The sequence below is a fragment of the Puntigrus tetrazona genome, chromosome 4, assembly GCF_018831695.1.
Source record: "Puntigrus tetrazona isolate hp1 chromosome 4, ASM1883169v1, whole genome shotgun sequence".
Classification (NCBI taxonomy): domain Eukaryota; kingdom Metazoa; phylum Chordata; class Actinopteri; order Cypriniformes; family Cyprinidae; genus Puntigrus; species Puntigrus tetrazona.
In genome coordinates this window covers 27,603,067-27,621,981 of record NC_056702.1, presented here as the reverse complement: position 1 = coordinate 27,621,981, position 18,915 = coordinate 27,603,067, and the positions used below count along the sequence as shown (strand labels likewise).

At 36.9% G+C, this 18,915-nt stretch overlaps 2 long non-coding RNA genes across 5 annotated transcripts; one reads left to right on the top strand and one right to left on the bottom strand.

Annotated features, from left to right (window-relative positions):
• Nucleotides 1-2,320: 2,320 nt before the first annotated feature.
• Nucleotides 2,321-14,195, bottom strand: LOC122343300. 4 transcript variants are annotated; one of them, XR_006250747.1, is made up of 4 exons: nucleotides 14,099-14,195; nucleotides 11,914-12,059; nucleotides 5,652-5,759; nucleotides 2,321-3,954 (listed from the first exon to the last, which is right to left on the bottom strand). It is a non-coding gene; the product is annotated as an uncharacterized LOC122343300 (long non-coding RNA). The 4 variants fall into 4 exon arrangements; XR_006250749.1 differs by lacking the exon at nucleotides 2,321-3,954 and adding an exon at nucleotides 6,552-7,118 and having other exon boundaries at nucleotides 5,124-5,759; XR_006250748.1 differs by lacking the exon at nucleotides 2,321-3,954 and adding an exon at nucleotides 6,974-7,118 and having other exon boundaries at nucleotides 5,124-5,759.
• Nucleotides 6,937-10,255, top strand: LOC122343301. The gene is made up of 3 exons (XR_006250750.1): nucleotides 6,937-7,070; nucleotides 7,233-7,275; nucleotides 8,225-10,255. It is a non-coding gene; the product is annotated as an uncharacterized LOC122343301 (long non-coding RNA).
• Nucleotides 14,196-18,915: the final 4,720 nt, after the last annotated feature.

Sequence of the window (18,915 nt, the reverse complement as noted above, 5' to 3'; positions counted from 1 at the left end):
CAATGCTTTTCACATCCGTTCAACAAATGATCAAAAGATAATTTTATCGTGGCACTGATGTCTATGGCCAATGCACCACAGCAGCCTATGTAAGCTCTGTAAGGCTTCTCAAACTTATTTCGATTCTAGGCACATGTTCCAGAAGATCAGCCAATTTAACGGCATCATCTGATCCCTGAAATGGACTGAATCTCAAAACTGTGTGGGTGTATTACAGAGAAAGACAGAACGAAACAGAAAACGAATAGCATTTAAAAAAATATATAATAATGGACTCAGAACAGTACATTTGATGGACTAGAGGTTTTTTAGATAGTGTTTGGAAATGAATGTTTCTTGCAGTGAAAAGGAGATGATGCTTTCTATTAGTCATAAAGACTGGATATTTGTGATGGTGAGGGGGGATGGCAGATAAGGGCAAACGGATACAGCGAACAGGTATTTTTAAATGCAGCGAGAAAAAGTGAGTCAAACGCAGAGAATGAGATTTATAAATGAGCTGTAGAGACAGAATGAGTCAGCCATCTAATCAGAGTCTGGATCAAGAGAGAGGAAATAAACATAAAAGAGATGTATAGACGGAATAAAACGGATGAAATGAGCTCAATGTGACAGGAGATTTCAAGCCTTTCACCGTGCAGGTGCTAAGAATAGATTAATGAGGCCTAAAACAATCAGGGTCACACCGTTTATCTGAAAATCACATTTCCAGGATGGATCTGGAAAACTTTACTACAGCAGCATCATTTATCACCATCAATGATGTCAAATAATTTTCATGTGTATTTATACCAGTCAGTAACCTATGGAATACTGTTTCCACCACTAAATAAAAAAAGGTAATTGCAACGTCATAACACACAGCTGCAACTTTACGTTACAAAATTCTGACTTTATAATAGATATAGCTTCACACACAAAAGCCAGAACTGTGAGAAAAAGTAACATTACCTTTCATATTTTGGAATAAACTTCCGTAACAAATCTCACAATGTGATAAAGTAAACCATTTTATAAATTTGGTTAAACGTACCTGATCTTACCTTTTGATTCATTTTTATAAGCATATTTCCTTCAAAAAAAACGAAGTAGTGCTAGTGGTGGTCAGTCTGGATTTACATCAAGTTAAACAAAAGATACTGTGCAATCCATTATATTACTTTCCAACTGTGTTCTCAAGGCCACGTGAGAGGCCACAGTGTTGCAATCAATAAATCTTTTACAGTTGTTTTTAGCTTGCCGTTCACATCATCTGTGTACATCCCATTGAGTCTGGTAAACAAAGTTATTCTTTTTTCAGAGAACAAATTAGCTGACAGCATCCAAACCACACTATACTTAACCTCTTTTTCATTTCATTCTCCATCAGGTCCCCATAGCAACGGCTGCTAAGTAACCTTGCCCCCTAATCAAGCTTGCAAGATATTGAGAAAATGATATGTAGAGAGGCATAGGCTGAAGGACATGTTTAATTAACCTCTCCAAACCAAAACTTCTAATTTAAGCAAATACTTCTGGATTTTGATTGCTGTAGATGTTTCAGGTAATGAGGCTAATCATTTGGTTTAGCATGAAAGTGCAGTTAAAAACAGCCTCTGTTGATATTCCTTTGGCTGAAGCGCACTCATTCCGCTGATTATTGGCTCACAATATTCTCCTTCTCCTTAATTTTTCTTTTGCCTCTCTGTGAAACCTTGCAGCTAGTGCCAAATTATTTATTTATACAATAGATAAATGCTTTATCAATCCCTGGGATGAAATGTGATGGTATTTACTTTATAAGAGATAAGAGTTCAGTTAGAGGTTGACACACTGAGCTATCTTAAACCAGTGTTCCTTATACTCACTCAACTAAAATGAGTCATTGCTATATCTATTTTTGCCTCTTGTCTACGTGTGCATTCAAGACTGGCAAACTTCTAGTTTGTAAATCTTTATATGTAATGCTTCCCTTTGTATAGATTCCACCTGCTGTTTTATATGCAGCTTCCTGCAGTTTTAATTTAATTACACATTGCAACTCTGCAATAACGTATTGGCCAAAACGTTAAACACGGCAAAACGTAAAAGTAAAAAGCATACTCAAGGCATCCTATGGGGTTCATCCGACTGGTGAAACTCTGGAACAGTGAATCACAACTGGTGGGTGGGAACCCAAGAATGGGCGAAGAGCCTATATAGGATCTAGGCAATTAGGGAAAAAGCAATGTTAAATGCAAATAATAAAATGCACATAACCATATACTTAACTAATATATATTCACCAGGCATTTCAAAGCATTTTTAAAGTGAAAAGTCCAGAGAATGGCGCTAAAGCACGTTTAATTTGTAACCGTGGCATGCTTTTTTATTACATCAGTACAGGTATATATTGCAGAGTTTTTATTACACTGCATGAGGTACGTATTGCGGCTATTCAGGATTCAGATGTTCGGGGGGTGTTGATAAAGGTTAATGTTCTGTCATGTTGGAAATATCCCCTACACCTCACCCAACTCTAAACCTTCCAAATAGTGTTAACAAATGGAAAAGCAATATAAAAATGTATTTGCTGATGCAACTGTGCTATTTTAACTTTATTAAGCGGATTTGAGCTTTGAAACCATAGTTTCACCGGGTTCATACCAGAGCCATCCTGTAATGGGAATTTTACTGCCTCCAGTGTTCCTTTCAATGGAAACTGCAGTGAACAGTACATACAGACACATTTTTGTCAGTTTTTCAGAAATGTAGAAGCACATATTTCGAATGAACCTATGTTGGAAAGACCACCACAGAATCCATTTTTTGCTGGTACCGCCTTCAGCTTTAATTATATTGTGCATTGTGAATATAGATGTGGGCATGTTTGGTTGTTTGAGAATTATATACCAAATGCAAATGCGTCAGTTAGGGTTAAAGAATTGTTGCAAATTCCAGTTGCCCAGGCAGTGTGTGTAAACCTGATGTTATGTGTGGTGAGAACATATTTCATCCTTGTCAGACTACTGACAGCATGTGCAGTCATTTTAATGCCTTTCAGTCTTCATTATAAGGAATTTCGTGTTGGATTCTGACGCAAAACCAACTTCTGGTGTAGGTACACAAAAAGGGCAGCTCCTAAATAACTCATAAAGCTTTCTGAAGGCCAATTTCATGGTGGCTACAAGAAATTGGAGCTGAAGCTAAGTGCTTAATGGATCCCATACTAGTACATTAAAGGCCTATGCCCTGCTCATCCACACGTTAGGGAAAACTTTTTGAGACGTTTAAAATATTTATTGAAGTCGGGTACACAACAGAATATTTCAAGCACCCTTAGTTCTAGGGTGGAGCCAAATCTAAAACAACACGAGGGGCACTGTGCTATTTACAGACTTACAGAAAGCAGGTTTTTTATATAACTAAATTTGGTCAGTCTTTACAAGATTTGTGCTTCAAAGCTTCAGATTCACTTAGCTGTTTTCACTTTTACTCTTTAATTGTAAGGATACATTTCCATGCAAGTATGGCAAGGGTTGAAATGACGTCGACTAACGATGAAGCACCATTTTCAACAGCTCAAGACAGCAACAGCTCTGTGGTTCTAATCAATCAGTCTGGGTGTCGTGACTGTGACTTGAAAAAGCAAATTAGTAGTGTAGTACGAGTTTTGAAGAGCCCTGAATCACCACCACCCTACATGAAGTGCTATGCATTTGCTAATGTCCTCATGAGTGTAATTCAAGTAAATTGGGCCACATTTTGTCATTAAAGTCAGCATGAAATAGAAGTTGGCTTATATCCAAGTGAAATGGCTTCTCAAATGAGAAAAAACGTGGGTGGCATTTGATTTTGTCAATCAGGATTTTCTGGATCATTCAATCATTATTGCTTGCTACTACCGTGATGTCTTGTGAGTGATGGTTTGCTGGAGGGAAGAGGTTATTGTCTTGCCCTTGCACCGGTGAACACGTAATCAGAGAAGAAATGTCGCTGCAAGGGGAGAGGAAAGTTATTTTGATTAAAGATTGTGAGGGCATTGTGATTAAAAAGTAAAATGGATGAGCGTGGATAAATCATTGATTATAAGCCATATTCCATTAAAACAAGAATTTGATGCAAAAAAATGTATGCATGCATTGACCTTATTTAAGCAAAGTAAACATCAAACGGACCATTAACTCTTTCACTGGTTACAGTGTTTTAAGGCAATCCCTGATCTAGGTGTTTTATGGTAAGGAAAGCCCTAGCGCATGTCCTGAGTTACGGGACTTCTCTGGTCTACCGGGCTTGAAAAAATAACGATTGTCATAAATGGAAGGAGAGACAATGCAGATCATAATACAGATCATATATGCAGACCATGCATACAGAACATGTTTTGACCATTTTGAATCTGATTTGGACAAAGTAGCCTACTCGGTGACAGAGATGCCTTCACAGACACGGAAACATCTTTAGTTATGTCATGGATAGATCGATAACCCAGTGTTATGTGTGTGTGTGTGTGTGTTTCTGCTTGTTCTGCAATTTGTGATAACAATTATTCATATTATTATTTACTGGAGGCTATCTGAATGTATTTTGCTTGAAAATGTAGTACTTTGATAAAAATGCATTATTCGTGTTTTTTTTGGTCTAAAAGGTTGTATTTCAAGTGATGATAAAACATGAACACGCAAAGATAGAAAATTGATGTTTTTTGTTTGAAAGCAGAGGCTCAGTTCTTTAATTAGATGCATAACATGTTTGTATATAGATAGAAAATATTCTGAAGGCTGTCAAATTTAGATGCAAATCATAAAAAATGCTGGCGATGGCTGGCAACTTAAAAAAAAAAAAAAAAAAAAAGGTGGCAGGGAAAGAGATAAGAAGGATGGATTTTTGGTTCTTTAAATGAATGAATGCTTGTGACTTGAAACAAACAGATTTACATATGTAAGATCATATATAACGGAGATACTGATAACTCTAAGAATAATTCTTTTACAGATAAATATATTAGATCGAAACTAAACAAAATTTACTGTATTGACACAAAAAATCTATTAATTGTGTTTTTGGTTATGAAATAAAATATATGCATTATCTCTTTTATCTTTTGATTAGTATTTAATAAATATTTAGGTTTTATTGAAAAAATCATTAATGTAAATGCATTATGAATATGAATTTTTTACTTTTTTATTGATGGCATGATTGATGGTTTTCTATCATCTACAGTACATTTAAATACATCACTCAAACCTTTTATGCACTGTCAGGTTTTCATTAGAACATTGAATAAACTGTATGTTCATTGGAGTTTTTCTCATTAGGATCATGGGCCGGTCCACAGAAGAGTTCATTTCAGATTTGACTATTCTTGTGAGAAGCACTGCAGTAAAACCCACCCACCCCCACACCTGATGTTACATAACCCACCAGTGAGGGCTGAGAGCTGAGCTTGTAGGACCAGAGCAGAATTCAACCACACGCATCTGACCAAACGTCTTAGGATGATCTTTTCACATGACTTCATGTAAGTTTATGCATCCAGATAGACAAAAAACTGTTGTGCCTTCCCTGCTAATATTAACGTTGGAACTACTCCACAAGTGTAAGATGTTCCCACTTCCTCTGACACGAACATGACTAGGTTGCTAATGTCTCTCATTCTCTCTCTCGTTTTTCTGGAGCCCCTAATCTACCTTCAAGCTGTTTTTTGGTTACTCCTCTTCTCTTTCTTGCTAAGCACCTCTTCTCGCTCTTCTTCCTCCCCTCCACTCATTTTGTCTGGAACGCTTCCTCTACTGCGTCTGAAAAAAAGAATTAACACAGATTATTTGCATATTCTCTTTTCTCAAGCTGACAAACGATGCACAGAAGAGGACTGTGGTGCATGTTTCCAGATCAACTGCGCGCAGGAGGATGGTGCCATTTTGCATAATAAATGGAGAGGAAAATGTCACTGAAAAAAAAAATACTCTTTTCAGAAGGTTGAACTTCATACTCTGCCATATTCTGACGGCAGGAATGAAATGTCAAAAAAATTTTATGCAATCATAAATTAAGACAGGAAATACAAAACTAATGCGTTTCTGTCCAGTCAGGATAAATTCATGTGTGTGGCAAGGTTTGATTGAATCTGCATATTTGATTTGTATGCCAAATTGCTGTACAGTATGTATGTGTGTGTGTGTGTGTGTGTGTGTGTGTGCGTGCAGAAGAGACTGTCTCCTCTTTCTTAGACTGTCACTGTCTCCCTCCTTCATTATTCCTCTGGGTTTGCTACACTGATATATCTAGCACAAAATGTGTAAACTGAAGTTTTTCCACACACAGATACTGTGCAAGACGCATGAAAAAGCAGAGTGTTTTCCCTCATTATCGTATTTCAAGCCATTACTATTAAACCTAGATCTTAATCCTAAGCAAATCACGTAACTTGTCTTTTCTAGCTTTCAACATCTCTTTTTTTATCTTTTAAAGCTTTCACCGTCTCTTTCTTCTTCTGTACATCTGCAAACGATACGATCAAGTCACGGTAACGCACAGTTCTCCTCGTGATCAATACTGTAGTCTGCTTGTGAATGCAAAATCTTCATAACCTTGTCTTGTCCTTTGACTGAAATCTCTCGAAAACGGCCGTTTCTATGCTGCGTGCTACGCAGCATTTGTCGTTGAAGACGAAACGCAGCACGTTCTTTAAATCGCTCCCTGACCGTTTCGACTTCAGGTTTGGTTATTTTCTTAAAAAATCGAAATGTTTGCTTTGTGAAGGACTAAGGATCCAACATGGCTGGCATTTTTTAATCTCGCTCTTGTCTCTTTAAGCCCCAGCCGGGGACTCAGCCAATCAGAGAGGAGATGCTGTGAACGTCCTTGCCGACGACCTTGATGAAGAGGGGACAGGATAACTGAAAACAAGGCTTTAAGAAAGGCAGTGATGAATGGGCTTCAGCAGAGAGGAAAAGGAATAGACGAGGAGCGAGGGTAAGATTGATGGCAGCATGCTGATCAGGAAACGCACCAATCCTCCAACGGACAGCGGCTGTGCTCGGCATCCCCCATCCTCCCCTCCACGTCCCTCCATCGCACCTCCTCCCCCTCACGCTCACTACATCCATGTGCGTAAATGTTTCATAATCTCTGCATTTGTAGCTGAGAGCTTGAGGCTGGAAATGAAAAAAAAAAAAAAAAAAAAACCATCAACGGACGCATCCCTTCTTTTATCTCTCTTCCTCTCTTTTGCCTCCACTCCTTGTTTAACACATGGATGGGTTTGACAGGTGGTCTTCCGGAGCAATGACACATTATTACTGGCAAGTTCAGGTAGGACAAACACACACAAGAGTACACAGGGGATGGTCTGCATTACACGCCACCTCATTTAACAGCAAATGCATATTGTGAAAGCAGGAACGGATGCAGAATTTATTTCCCCGATGTCATAAAAAGTTGCATCTTCTCATACTCATACACATACATGCAGACTCGTTAGCAAACACCATGGCACTGCAAGCACACAATCCTGAAGAACATACGTATTGTATGTTCTTTTGTTGCAGTGATGGCAACAAACTACAGGGGGCGATAGAGATACCTTCAAAATGTCTTTAAACCAAATACAACCTAAACCTAATGCGTTTTTTAAGAAGCAGGCTGTAACGATTCAACTTTAAATCATTTAATCAGCAAATCTCCTTCCTCACAGAAAGAGAAAAAGATCTGGTGATGCTACCATATAGAGGGTTTATTCCAAAAAACATTCAAAATGTCATTTTCACTGCAGAATTTCTCAAATATAACAGCTTGGAAATGGACATGGCACGGAAAAAATATACAGATTTCTGCATGCATGTCCAATGATAGATATCGGTAGTGGACAAATTAAACTAGCGAGTACTAGCATGTTTTAGAGAGTTTTCTAAATGTTCACAAGATCGAAAAGCAAACTACCCACAACTGCATGACCCAAAGTAACAACCACTTGTGCCGACATATGAAATGCGCTCTGACAAATTTCAAAATTCACGATTACATAAAATCATTTGTACAAGCAGCTAGCATCCTAGCAATCTCACAGCAACACTAAAATCTGCTCAGCAGCTACATAATAAAGTTGAAAACCACTCTGAAATTCAGCATAACACTTACTTATTAAACTGCATTTACCCATTCAACGCATACTTTACATATAGCTTTTAGGAAATAATTTTCAATGCAGTTGCAAATGAAAGGGAAAGAGGCTAGCTAAGAAGCCTATCTTTTGTCATTGCAGGATCAATCAATCCGGCTATGTGTCACAAGCCACCGCAAGCGAACGTCCCATCATTATAAACCAATCAACATCTTCCCACAAATAACAAAGGCCTCTAATTACGTCCTTACAGTCTTTCACACCCCACTGGGTCCTATTGCTCCGTTTTAAAAAATCCCATCTAAAATGGTTCCATGCCAGTGATCACGGTAACGAAGAAAACTACCGCAATCAGTTTCATCAAGCAGAAAAAAACACGGATGCACAAAATTGTCCCACGCCAATTGTGAATGATTGTGAATGATACTGTTGCGAGCGTCCATATCCGGTTTCGTCAGGTTTAATGTTGTTAAATTATGCTTCTGTGTTTCCTACACAAGCATAGTGTAAACAGCATGAGATGTGATGTCTGAATCGACTCTTATGAACTGGAAAGATTCATGAAACAGCCTCTCATCAAGGATAAAGAACTAGTCATTTAAACTGTAATCTAACTGTTTTTAAAAGCACATCATAACATCAATGTGACTTTATTGTAACATTACTTTACCAAGCAATAATGGCAAGAACGGCCCCTTATACTTAAGAGTGGTCTCATATAAGGTGTTTCTTGGAGTTTATAGTACATTAAAGAATGACCATATGAATTTTATGTATGCCAGGTGATCTGTAAATGTGAAAAAACTGTTTCTATTGCAGTTTTGCGATATATTGCGTCTCTTTTAGCTTCCATCTTTTCTCAATTATATTCCCAAAGGATAATGGAAACCGGATAATTAAACAAAAACTCCCATATATTGCAAAAACATGCTCATATAAGATGGATTTTCAGGCAATTATAAAAAAATATATTGCAGAGGTGCAATGCAGTTTATTTGTTTTTGGGGGTTTTTGCATTTACAGGTCACCGAACGTATGCGAAGGTCACATGATCGTTCTTTAATGTGCTATAACCCCCAAGAAACACCTCAACCCTTATCTTAATTAAAAAGGGCTTTCCTTGGAAAAACCTTATTTACATGCACACATCTGTGCATCAGCCTCTCGTCAATGCTTGTGTTATACCAGCTCCGCATGTTTCAGAAGCACAGAGAAGCTTTGCTACAGATACACGTATACACCTCTTTCAATTAAACACAATGGCTAGTTCAGCGGCTGCAATGCATAGAAAACGACTATAACACCAATGGCATCTGAAAAAGCTTTTTGGAAATTCTGCTTTTAAGAGTGCAAGCATTTAAAGTGTCAGATGACAAAACTACGGCATGTTATTGCAACAAAAAGCATGTTATTTTATATTAGTGGGTACACTATATAAATATATAGTGTTATAGTAGGCCTTTATCCATGTTCTTTGTGCGAAAAGGCCTTAACCCATCTGTGAGTAAGCAATCTACATCAGACTCTAGCAGTCAGTAAATGTTCAAAAACAGCATTTGGTTCACAACTGACTCCCTCATTCACTGCATACATTTATTGTAGTAGATTAATGATATTCTTAAAAAAAAGAAATATTACTGGTTACCGTTTAATCGTTGTAGAGTTGAACCCTGAAACCTTTGTTTTGTGCATATGCAACATGAAGCAAAAGCAACATTTTTTCTATTATATTTGTAAAATTTATAGTAGTATTGTATGAAAATATATTATTTGGATGACACAAATACACTAAAATCACTATACCGTGCCTTCGTCATAGCAGAGAGCGACGTTTCATCGCTTTAAAGGACGAAGCTATGAACTCGATGAACTGGAGTGCAGAACAGCCATCTTTTTATCGAACGATTCTGTAACTTGTCAAAAAAATCATGTCTTGCCGCATAGCGACACCCCGACACTAGTTAAAATACCGCTCACATTTTCATCCAAACATAAAAAAACACACACACACACATCTTTGCCCTCTAATGCACCTTGTGTTCTTCTTGGCCCCTGCTTCATTTATCTTCTCGCTCCCATCTTCAGCATTATGAATGAAGCTTGCAAAGGGAGGGTGTGTGCATGTGCAAAGAAAAGAGTAGATAAATGCGTATGGAGTGGGGGTGGCTGGGGTGATGTCGTGAGAGATGGTTTAATTTTAGCAAACACGAAGTTCCCCCACCACTTATCCATCAGATCTATAAATAACCACGTTCCTGGATGGCTCACTCGATCCACTCCACTCCCACGCATACACACACACACACACACACACACACACACACGGCCTCCGGAGTCACACAATCCAGCAAGAGACGGATGGAGAGGGGACCGAAGGGAGGGGGAGGGGAGGAGGTTGCTAGGAGACCACTGGCAGGCAGGTCACGTGACTGGAGATGACTGGCACTGGTATAGAATGCAGTCTCACGACACAACACACACACACACACACATACAGCTTTACATGGTGTATTTTCACAACAAGAAGTATATATCTCCTGTTTGACATGATCAATGCGTGCTGATGCCGTTAGAACAGCAGACATACACGAACAGAGATGGCAATAAAACTATTTGTCCAGAATAATGACAGCATTAATCACACACACACACAAATCCATCGGTGTTAAAACAATTAACTTTGCTCCACATCAGAGTAAAGCAAAAGGGATATTAAGGAACATGATTGAATTGCTGTTGATTGAATGACTGCACTGTTTATAGACGTGTAAACAATCACAAAGCTTCTGCAGGAGCGATGACTTCAGAAGTTCACTAAACTATGCATCTGGACGTGGGCTGCGTTGTGTCATCTGTTTAGGCTTCTCAGCCGAGGCATCTAAAACCTGCACATCTTCTGTGTACTGCTTGGGCTGACTTCCTGCTTGTTTGACTTGTTTGAGAAATTGATTTTATATTTGTCGTATTTTTAACAGCAATCAAAAGGAAATCTACAGCGGGGCTCAAAAGTCACGTCACACTGAAAATCTAGGATTCAGCATTTCATTCATCAGCTTCTCTTTTGACTTCTTTAATAATATATAGCTCTATATATCGCTGTTAAATGAAATTAATTTGGGTTTCAAAATGCTTTTTTTTAAAAAACTATTTTGCTATCAAATGAAAATGACAACAAGTAACTATCTATAAACTGTATCCTTTGTGTTGCATTGCTAATTATAATCAACAGAAATACAAACTAATTTGTTTTCAGGTTTATGTAACATTTCTATAATAGTGGGTAGAAGACACGCTTTAAAATACAAACTCATAATTTTCCAGATAATATGCTCTACTTCTACTTCAAGAATCGAATATATATATATGTAAGTATATATGTATATATATGTATATATATATATATATATATATATATATATATATATATATATATATTTATATACATATGTATATATATATATTTATATACATATGTATATATATATACATATATATATATATATATATATATATATATATATATATATATATATATATATATATATATATATATAATGCAAATGAAAGTTAAAATCAATATAAAATTATGCCATTATCCAAAAGTGGTCTGCATCACTAATGTTTCAGAAACTTTACCAAGCTCCTGTACTGTACATCAGGCCTTCATGCAACACGCTTTAAATTCATCACTGTCAGATATTACATTATACGTCCAGATTATTCAGAAGCACAGTACAAAACGAGACAGGGATCAAGCGGAAGAAACATGCGGCGATGCTCGCTGCTTAATATACCAGAAAGTCAGTGCTCACGCCTTCCTGAGCATTCACCTTGAGCTCAGCAGCCCACCGCCACCATTGGAGGAGAATCCGGGACACCTCACGCTCTCATTGGCCATGAGGGGCCAGCCTGTTGCTGGGCTGTTTCCATGGAGATGGCTTATCGAAGGTGCTGCTGCTGCAAGCCGAAGCCGTCGCTGGGGAAATAGATGGGGCAAAGATGGTTAATGAGAAAAAGTGAGGATTGTGTGTGTGTGCGTGAAAGAGGGAGAGAGACTAAATGGATTGAGGGTAACGATGCAAAAACAGGTTGGTTACGTGCGGGTGCTGGTGAATGCGCATGAATCGCATTAACATGTATGCATGAACTTTAAGACTTGATGTTTAAAGATGAGCAAAAGCAGGCGCGGGGCCCGAAAGAAAAACATCCTCCAGCAAACCTGAGGCATTCTGATGTTAAAAGATTGAACAAAATATCTGATCAATATGCTGCTAAAACCAAATCCCTCTATATTTTAGCATCTGCTAAATGTTGAAGAAACGCGTTATAGTAAATTGAAGAAAACTGAACATGAGATTTTGACCAGGTGAACTAGTCAGAACGAGCAGACGTTTAGACGAAAATGTAACTTTATATCATTACCTCTTGGACAAAATACCATCATTTATAATAACTTTGTCGAGTGAAAAAGTCTGTCCCTGTTGTTCTCTCACATCAAAACAAACCAAAACCATCATTTTTAAAACTCCTTTGTTCTGTTTGCGATGTAAACATGGTTTGCAAATTTCTCTCCTGATTCAGATTTTTTAATTTAAAAAATAATATTAAGGCGGACTCGTTCTTTCACCAGAAGCAATAAAGTTGAAACCTATTAAATAAGCTAAAATAAATTCTTTATAACCACTTACCTTAAAAAAAATATTTAGTAAATTCAATTAATCATTTTTGTTAGTTTTGTATAATAATATTAGAATTTTCTGAATTGTTTTTATGAAATATTATAAAATAATAAAATAAAAAGTTTCTGATTACAAATTATTTTTGTACCCTAAGACAGAGACATAAAAAAAATCATATTCAGAGAGGGAATAAAATATAGTATACAAATGAGAATAAGAAGGTGCAAAAATTGCTTCTTTGTGTAATAAGCAGCAGATGGTCATGTAGATGTCGGAGCTCAATATCAGTAGAATGTGACTTTACTAGAAAAAGCCAATCGAATCATTCAGCGTATGTTTGTACAGCCACTGTTATCCTCATTAGTGTCCGCTGACCTTCAAATGCATTTCCTATATCAATCATTCCGGGCCATACTGAGGGATTCGCCATGGAGACTAACCTCTACTCATGCAGCACTGAAGCACATAATTAACTGTGATCAGAGCCGGTGGCTTTCATAATCGTAGACGTGTTGAGCAACAGGGTTCTGATTCATTAACAATCTAAGGATGACTGTAATCACTCCATTTACTGGGAGCACTATTTGATCTTAAGGGTCTTAATGGTTTACATGTAATGTATGTGATTAAAATAATGTTAGTCATCGGTCTTTGGGCAGTGATTATTTTATTAATTTGAGAAAAAACTATTAATCTCACACCAGCTGGACACGTCCTCGTTTCACTGCATTATCTGACGAACTGCTATTGAGAAGTTGACATGCGCGACTATCTGGCATGTTATAATGCTAAAGCTACTTAACAGCATTTCGTTCATTCTTCTGCATTTATTATGCAGCGTTTACGACCTCATACTAATTATAAAATGTCATTTATAAAATGTGCGGTAAAATTATGAAAAAGGAAACCAGTTTTAACATAGCTTTCAAATTGCTTCAAATATGGATATATAGGCCTGTATGGTCCTTGAATGCACGCCACAAGTTTTTAGGCATTTACAAATGAGTTTTTCATAGTACAATGACCTATTTCAGTGTAATATCTTATGATAGCCAACATACTAGTCTAATATTGTAATGCGTAACAAACACAAGCGACAGAGTAAACAACAAGATCAGTGCATATCTCTAATCTAATAATGAATTCACCGCAGACTGAAGCAGGCTCGCATGCATCGCATCCCAGTCACTCTGAACGTAGAGCTAAACGACACGGATTGATTTTGAATGAACAGAGACAATTCAATTTGACGGAAGCAAAGCCAATAAAAGAGATGCAACGAAATCCTCGAATTTACAAGCGCGTGCGCGTAACAATATTAAGGCAGATGAATGACCTTGACGGCGGGTTCCCGGACAAGGCCTGCGAAATACGAATAAATTACTCGAGAACGAAGCGTTGCGGGGATTGAGCTCACTTCCGTAGAAGTTAATGTGAGGAACCGCGCCCTCTGCTGCTTTTGGAGGATAACTACACTCTTCCTGGTCATCCGTGGGCCTCCTGCCAATCTCTCTGTAATGGCAGGAGCGTCTTATTTGCAAACCGTTTTATAGGTGTATATGTGACATACCACACGAAACAAGCGCTGATTATAAATTCTGGTGTACATTAAAACTCGCTAAATTCACCGAGTTTATCGGCAAGAGATGTGGCGACATCTCGTGGACGAATGACAACATAAAAATCAAAATCAACATAAAAATCAAATCGGTGCGTTATTTAGTTTTTAATTTCCTTAAAATATTCCAGTGAAAAGAAACAAAACAAAAAGAAACAAAAGCAAACATTAAATATGAATTAAAACACTTCGAACGTTCAAAAGCCCGCGAAAGTTGTGACGGATCTACCAATCACCGCCTTTATATGGAAACAGGAAATGGCGTATTAATAACGATTACAAAAATCACGAAAACGAATAGGGGGACAACAAAACATTATGTTTACAAAATCATGCTAAATCATTTTTCCCCGAGGTATAACAGTGTCAGCACACATAGGCCTCAACCGTATTTAAGTTTTATAGAACACAGTTAAGCTAGGTGTGTGGCTAATTTTGTAACACTTTACAATAAGGTCAATAGTTAACATTAGTTAACTAAATTACTTAACACACAATTCTTCTACAGCATTTATTAATCTTAGTTCATGTTAATTTAGGTGTTTACTAATGCATTATTAAAACCGCAAGTTGTGTTTGTTAACATTATTGCGAACTAATATGAATAAACAATTAAAGATTAAAAAATAGTGTAACAAACGAGTAGACCATTGTTTGTTCGTGTTAGTTAAAACATTAATTAGCTAACTTCAAAAACAGTTAATAGTTAAAATAGTTAAACCGTGTTGTTAGTTGCATGGTTTTACTGCAAATATGATAAATGGCTAATTCTGTGGTTGCTAGGTTTTGCTACTACAAAAGCATAGGTAATATATGGTTACTATAGTAAAACCATGGTTATTTTTTGTAAGGGATTATCTTAAATACAACAAATGTTAGTTAAAATGGTAGATAAGGATGAAAAAAAATTCTATAGTAAATAGAACTGGAATTTTTGACAGATAAAAATGATCTGTGGGGGATAGTAGTACAACCTATTCAATGGATTGTACTGTTTTTTAACAATATATCAATTGCTCAGCCGACAAAATATTTATGTAGACAAAAATCTTCATTACTATAGGACTTTGATACAGTGAGTACCATTATTGCAGTTAACAGCAAGTCTAAATCCCTCATTTAAATTTAGGTTGGCCAGATTAAGGTATCTGGGGACTAATAATTTTGCTGTGTTCCTCTCACCTGTTTGATTAACTTAAAAGTCCTGCATGCCATGTAACAACCTATAAAATCCCCGCTTAATCCAACCAATAATCGTCATCAAAATACCATGCCCTGTTAGACAATCCAATTTAAGATAGCTGTGCTCTGAACGTTAGTGTCACTAGGCGGTGCAGGAAGGTAGATTACCTTTAAATGGTAACAGACCAGTGGCCAGGTCAGAGGTTATATGACCCTAAGTGGTCCAGCAGGTTTTGGCGGGCCACTGAGCTAATGATCACCTTGCAGTAGTTAATGAACAGCTTAGCTATACCTTTCAAAACACAATAACTCCTGTGTAGGGCTTTTTGCGGACTGTGTGTTTTTATGTGCAACCCCCCTCTCCCCATATCATATAAAAATTAGTAGCTAACATGAGATGAAATTTATGCAATGCTCTATGTCAATCTATATATCTAATATCTGAATTCCATTTTTCGATTGAGCCTTATTTTCTTCTTTAAAAGTTTCTCTATTTTCTGCTGTCTGTGAACTTCCTGATGTGGTTTAAACCCATTGTAACATCTGGTAATAGTTATGTAACACTAACTGGTGCAACATGTTGTAATATAATACTTCCACGGGTGAAATTCCCAAGCTGCTGCTGTGTAATATTTCTCTCCCCCACAAAGGCACTGGCGAATCCAAATTCTCGTTTCCATGTTTTTTTTCCCCCTTCATTTGTGCAACCCACTTTCATTGCTTTTCCAAACAGTTATCATTTGATGTCTGGCCAGAACGAGTGAGAATGCGCTGATTGCGTGGATAGTCCCTCCGCTGCGACCCAGAGGTTATGTGCGTCGCTCAAGGGCACAATGGTGATAAGACAGGAATGTGATCTTAACTCACCGGTTTCTAGGACACCCACATTGGGATTGAAACTCGTATTCCTTGCACTGGCAGCCATGCTAGTGAACTATCAGACTACCTAAACCTTTCTTAAAGAGATCACATACTTCTTTTTTAAAAATTTTTTCATAAATGTTAATTTTCCCACTTATAATGGTATGTGCCATATTAGTTCTTAACTATACAATAAAAGTTTGGGGTTGGTAAATTTAGCTTTTTGGTCTTTTTGTCTCTTATTCTCACCAAGAATGCATTTATTTGAGAAACGCAGGAAAGAACAGCGACATTTTGTAATATTGTTTCAATTATTATTTATGAGTATTTGTATATTTTGTAAAAAGTAATTTATTACCCAAGTCGCATGATCATTCAGAAGTCATGCATCCCTCTGTGAATATTAATTAATTTATTTCTTTTTTAAAGTAGGAAGGGCCCTGTCGCATTCACACTCAGGTAATAAAAGACCATACAAATGGTGAGTAAAGAATAAATATTAACATCTTGCTTATGAACATCTGCAGCCATAAGAAAGCACCGCAAACAACTTTGCACACAGCTACTGTTTTCTGCTTGTGGTAGGAGGCCTATTATCATTAACTGATTGCAGATATTTCTCACAGCTGGGCTGTTTTTAATGAAGGACTGGTTTAGTGCTTCTGATGCAATATAGTGTTACCGCATGTGGCCTACATTAGTCGGATAAAACATCTGGCAAATGACATTTCATTTTTAGATTTACATATGTTGTGAACTCTCAGCTTAAGCGAATAGAAAGTGCTCACTACTACAGTAGCAAGCGCTCTGTGTTTCTCAAAATTGTTCCAGCTTTACTTTTAAACTCTATCTCACGTCCCAGAATGCACCATAAACCCCAGTGAGCATTAGGTGCTTGCTTTATTCAGTCATTATGTCTTCTTCAGCCGTTATGAATGAAGAACGAGGGCATATTTCACTGTGCCGCCGTACTATTTAAACAGCTGTAATGAAGATGCACAAGAAATAAATCAAGTGACACCAGAAGGATATTAGTCATGGCCTGCGTTACACGGCGAGGCTTTTGATAAATACCAGCTATATTTTAATGCGCGACCTTATAATTGTGTCACATCGGTAATTGAGCCATCGTTTTACCAGTGTTTCGTGAATGTGTGTGTAATATACAAGGGAGAGAAAAATGACACAGCCTAACCTACTAGTATACTATTTTGATTTCGGTCGAAGCAATGCAAACATGTGTGTATAATGTTTGAGAAATACATAACTGTCACATCGAAAGCAAAGCCACAACCCAGACCTCTCAGAAATTTCGTGGCACATGGTCACCATTTTCCATACTATTTATTACAAATATGCAATTATTCTGCAAATATTATCCTACATGTTGCATATCTAATTTAACAAGTCATATTATCTCAGAAATACCGTATGGTTATTTAAATGTCAGATTTTTGACATGCCGCAAAAATAATCCAGAGGGTTATTTACGCACTATTATAGTATTTATTAATATTTTAATTAGCTTTTATTTTCATATTTAAGTATTGAGAAATTTTGCTATGCTTTTCCCTATTTTCGTTGGTTTCTGTTTTTAAATACTTATTTAATTCATGTTTATGCACAAAATGTTTATTTTCAGTTGCCAAGGAAAAATATGTTTCATTGTAAAGTTTTTCATTTAACATTTACATCTTAAGTCCGCTTTAAAACAAAATGTCTTCTATTTTGAGATCGTAAAAATATTTTCCTACATAAAACAGATTGTCGGAGCACTGCATGTTTTCCAAAAAAACTTCTGAATTTTATCGTAAATTCAATGTGTCCGGTTTCATAGACAGGGTTTAGACTAAACCAGGATTAGGCCACAGATCAATTAGGACATTTAAAGCAATTTTATAAACATGCCTTTAAAAAAATATGTATCTTAAGACAAAACAAAGGCACTAAAATTTTTTAAGATCAATCAGTGCAAGTTTTTTTCAGTTGAAACAGCTCGAATTTATATAGTTATAAAGTTATAAAGTCAGAATTGCTAGATGTAAAGTGGAAAATGTTATACAAAGCTATGTTTATGATAAAAAAGTAAAGATTCGTGGTTTCCTGTGGTGCTTTGCCAGAAAGAAAGTGTCGCAAATAAGAGATAAAAAGGGCAGAATTCTGACTTCATATCTCGCAATTGCGACTTTATAACTCGTAATTCTGACTTTATATCTCGCAATTCTGAGAAAAAAAGGCAGAATTGTGAGATAAAAAAAATCGCAATGACCTTTTTTAATTTTTTTATTCAGTGGCGGAAACGGGCTTCCATACAAATTCCTATTTTGATCTAGGACTAGGAAGATTTTCTTGAAAAAAAAGAGTCAATATTAACCTCCAGGGTATTTTTTTCCGACTACGGAAGTCAGTGGTGACCCAAAACAGCCTGGTCGCAAACCTTTTTCCAAAAAAACACGGTATTCGTACAGGTTTGGATCTACCTGAGGGCGAGC